Source organism: Anomalospiza imberbis, unplaced genomic scaffold (assembly GCF_031753505.1).
Source record: "Anomalospiza imberbis isolate Cuckoo-Finch-1a 21T00152 unplaced genomic scaffold, ASM3175350v1 scaffold_517, whole genome shotgun sequence".
NCBI lineage: Eukaryota > Metazoa > Chordata > Aves > Passeriformes > Viduidae > Anomalospiza > Anomalospiza imberbis.
This window is the reverse complement of record NW_027100127.1, coordinates 21,728-26,614: the sequence shown is the minus strand read 5'-3', so window position 1 is coordinate 26,614 and position 4,887 is coordinate 21,728.

The window sequence follows — 4,887 nt, the reverse complement described above, 5'->3', positions numbered from 1 at the left end:
CAGCGCCCAGACCCTCCTTTCCTCAACACTGAGGACACCTGGGACCCCTATTCCCAGCCAGCCCGGGTTTTCCCACCTTTTGCTGGGAATGGGGACACCGGGGACCCTTGGAGTCCTCTTTCCTGACGATAGTGACACAATCAAGCTGACCCAAACTCCTCTTTGATCTCCCCTAAGCCCCCAGTGGGGATTCCTGGGAGTTCCCCTGTGTTCCCCCTTTCCCAGGACTTTGGGGGTCCCCCCGACCTGTCCGTGCACCCCCAGATTTCTTCCACAGCCCCCTGTGATGGTGGGGGTAGGGGCCGAGTGCTGGCGCCCCCCTGCCTGCAGCAGATCCAGCGGGGAGGGGAGTTTGGGGGGGTCCCTGAGCATTTGGGGTCCCCTGGGTTTTGGGGTGACCCCCGGGCCCCCCAGGATCTCCCTGAACACGCTGACTCTGCCCGTGCGTAGTGAGAAGGTTCATACCCGGCACGGGGTCCCAGCTCTCTCATCAGCATTGCCCATGAACCCCCAAACCCTCCCGGGAACCCCCAAATCCCCCGGGACACCCCGACCTCCCCAGGACCCCAAAATCATCCCTGGGCCCTCCAAAAACTCCCCAGGACCACAAAAACCCCACACAGACACCCCCCAAACCATCCCAGGACATCAAAATTCCCACAAGATCTCCCAGCACCCCCAGATGCCCCTGAGAAGGTTCTTACATGGCAGAGGGTCCCCATCTCTGTCACCGGCAGGTACCCTAAACCAGCCTTGGGTTCCCCCTGGGATCGCCTGATCCCCCCCTTTGGGAATCCTGAAAACCCCCCTGGGAACCCCCAAAAATCCACCGGGACCGCAAAAACCCTGGATATAGACAACCCCCCCCCCAGGAATTCATCATGAAGTTTATACCCAGCACGGGATCCCCATCACCATCATCGGCATCACCTGGGTACCCCCAGATCCTCTCGGGATCCTGTGCCTGATGCAAATGGAAAGAGAACTGGGGTGTGAAAAATAAAGCTTGTTTCTTTTCAGAAAAACAGCAATGAAAACACAGAACACATTTACATTGTAAGAATATTTGTAACAACAACAATCTATAGAACGTATATACCTAAGAACATATGTTATGGTTTGACGCTGGCGCGATGCCAGCGCTCCCATGAAAATGCACTTTTTAAAATAATTGCTGTGAGATGTGATCAGGAACAGAGCAGAGCAGGCTCAAGCTTAATAACAAAGAAAAGAACTTTATTAAACTACTACTACTATAAAAACACAGACACTCAATCCTGGACGAAGACCTTCCAAAACACTCTTCCTCCTCCCAACTAATTCCCACCTAATTTCCAAATGGAACCACAGTGAGACACCACCCGGGATCCTGATCAAGTTGCCACCCTTCAGATATTCAAATACTCAATCTTTCAAGGGAGACAGGAGTCTCCCCTGTGCCACAGACCCCCCAGGAAACACAATTGCCACCCTTGTGTTTCCATGTCACACATGGCAACTGCCCAGAGAAAACCTGCCGTGGTGAAACTCTCCTCTCCATGTCACAGTGCTCTCACCACCGTGCATGGACAGACTGCTCATAGGGCTCCTTTAAGGATGCTTTGCCATGGACCAAAAGAGACAACAGTTCAGTTTCTCATTGCGGGACTACAGTCCCCCCCATTTTCCCCTGGGGCTGAGGGTCCAAGAACAGAGGTCTTCTTCTCCTCTTCTTCCTTGAAGATAGAGGGCTTCTCCACACTTTCTCCTCCAACACTCCTCTGTTCTCTCTAATCCTCTGCTGGTAATCACTAATACAAGTCTCTTGGCTCACCAAACCACCCCCCTAAGTGCAGCTTCTGTCAGGAGAATTTGGTTCAGTCTATGGCTAACAAGAAAAGTCCAGCCACAAGCCACTCCATCATCTCCTTCCAACTCAGGAATTTCTTCTTCCATCATCTCGGATCCCAGACTGTCTCTCTTCTACTTCAAATCAAGGAGGAGTAATATTTTACAAAGCCTTCATTTCTCAGGAAAGGGTTAAAAGCTCAGACTCCCTGGACGGCTGATATCTCTGCCCAGCAGCCGATTCCCAAGGCCAAGGCTGGGTGCATTCCCCCCCCCTCCTTCTCCTCCGCGCCGACAAAGTTACAGGTGCCGTCTGGACTCTCTGTCTCTTCCCTCTTGGTGGGGGGAACGACAAAGGCATCTCTGCTTCTCTCCACCCTTCCATCCACAGGAGCTGGCTCGGTTCCAGTCCTTTAGCCCCCTCAGCTCACCTCGACCAGACCGCATGGCTTCCCCTCCCCCACCCAGCCCCATGGCTGGGCAGGGGAGATCTGCACTGCACCCTGACCGGAACCAAAGAGAGCGAGCTCTTGGGAGTTCCTGCTTTTAACCCCCTGTGTTCTCAGAGGCGTATCCACACCTTTAGTGGCCACTTAAGGTGCCAATATCCAAACTTGACTACTGATTGGTTTGACCCAACTTCCTGAAAGAATTCACATCCATGTCAAACCACAACAGCATATCCAACAAAAGTCAATGAAACGTATTTACAGAAGACAAAAAGAAGCCCTGAAACCTATGGCCTAAAGACAACAACAAACTCTACAACGTATGTACAAAAGGGTGGCGTCTCTGTCCGGGATCTCCATCGGTCCTTGAGGAAAAGCAAGAGGCACAGTGACTCCAATCAGGCAGAGAGGGCTCTTCCATGTGCCCCCAGGCTGGCCCAGCAAGCGCAGCACAGGCTGGGGATGGCCACCAGAACCCAATGCACCGGGTCCCACATCCCTGAGCAGGGACCACCCAGCCCAGTCCCAGCCTGGCAGCAGGGGACCCACTCTGCCTGTGGGGACCACATGCCTGTCCTGCTGCTGGTATTGCTCTTCATCCCAAGATCATGGCCTCTTCCTCATCTTTTTCATCAATGTCCATGTCCTCAAGGTACTCTTCCATTTCCACGTCCATCTCCTCTTCCACATCTACCTCCATCTCTTCCTCTCCAGTCTCTTCTTCATCCACTTCCATATCCTCCTCCGTATCCATCTGCATGTCCACCTCCATCTCTTCCTCTCCACTCTCTTCTCCATCCACTTCCATCTTCTCCTCTGTATCAATCTCCATGTCCACTTCCATTGCATCGTCTCCACTCTCTTCTCCATCCACTTCCATCTTCTCCTCTCTATCAGCCTGCATGTCCACCTCCATCTTGTCCTCTCTCTCTGTGACAGCCTGCAGAGATAGCTACACCTCAGAGTGGGGTCCCTGTCCCACCCCATCCCCACAGAACTCCAGCCCCGCCGGGCAGCCGGGGGGTGTCCACCTCCATGGAATGGCACTGTACCTTCCTCAGGACAAATGTGAGCATCCTGCAGGGATGGATGACAAAATCCAGGCAACAGAAAGCTTTCAGGACTGATGGGAGTATCAGGGCGCAGGTGACGAGAAGGGTGACAGGGAGCATGGTAAAGGGTGAGCTGGCTCGAGGGCTGGCACAGGGTGGGCTGACACAAGGGCCAGTGGTTGTGTTGTGCTCTTTGCTGGATGCTGGAGGTTCCATCTGGAACATCACATCTGTGACATCACAGTGGATCTAAAGAGCATCTTGTTCCGAGCTGAGCAATCTTCCCCAGCCCATGCTGCTCACAGCCCTGTTGCCAAGGATGGGGCATCCACAGCCTGGGCCAGTGCCTCAGCAGCCTCAGTGTAAAAGAGCAGCTTCCTCAGATCCAACTTCAGTCAGCCTCCTGCAGTTGAAAGCCATCCCCCCTTGTCCTGTTGCCACGGGCCCGGCTGAACACTGTCCCCATCTTTCCTGTGGGACCCTTCCAGTCCTGCAGAGCTGCAGTGAGGCCTCCCCAGTGTCTCCTCTTTCCAGGCTGAGCATCCCCAGCCCCACTTGGACAGCAGTCAGGTAGATCAGGGGGAGTCAAGGCTGAAGTCAAATAGCATCAGGAACTGAGAGATGGAAGCTTTAGGCCCAGGTTTGCCTCTATAATAACAGTGGAGGGGAAGATAGCGGGACACTGGCTCTGTTCTAACCGGTGAATATTTTCTTTTTTTTTTTTTCCTTCTTTTCTGTCATGCTGATGCAGGTGTTGCTGTTTGCAAGGAAGCTTGGCACAATGTCCATTGTCTTCTCCATTTGTGAAACACCGAGCAGAGTCTGGGCAGGCTGATGATGCAGAGCAAAACCTGCAAATACACCGGTGATCCTGAGCCTGGAGGATGCAGCTAAACCCGGCCAAAAATAATTTCTGGGAAGTCAAGCCTGGTTTACATTTTCTTGAGTTTGGCTATTCCTGAACCGGGGGAGGGGGCTTTCTGGGGAGGGGGTACCACAGGGGTTCCCCTCCCCCGTTTTTGGGGGGTCTCCCATGGTGCCCCCTCCCCAAAAAGCTCCGCGGGCCCCCTGAAGCGGCTCCTGTTCCACCGGCTGGTGCCCCCTGATCCAGGACGGCCCCCGGTGAGTCTGGGGGGCTCAGGGGGGATTTTGGGGGGATTTTGGCGGCATTTATGGGCTTTGGGGGATTTTGTTGGGAGATTAGGGGGAATTATTGGATTTTGGAGAGAATTACTGGGTTTGTGGGGTTATGGGGGTTTGTGGGATTTGATGATTTTGGATTTTGGGGATTTTTTTAGGGTTTTGGGGTGGTTATTTCTTGGGGGGTTTATTGAAATTTTTGGGAGTGGTTTTTTTTTTCTTTTTTTAAATTTTGGTGTGTTCCACTGGGATTTTGTGGGATTCTTTGGTGTTTAGGAGTTTTTTATTGGGATTTTTGGGGGATTTTGGGGGGGTTTTAGAGGAATTCTGGGGGGCTTTGGAGTTGTCCCAGGGTGTGGGGAAGGGCCGAGAGACACCAAAATCTGCTTTAAACCCCTGGAAGTCCCAATAAACCCCAT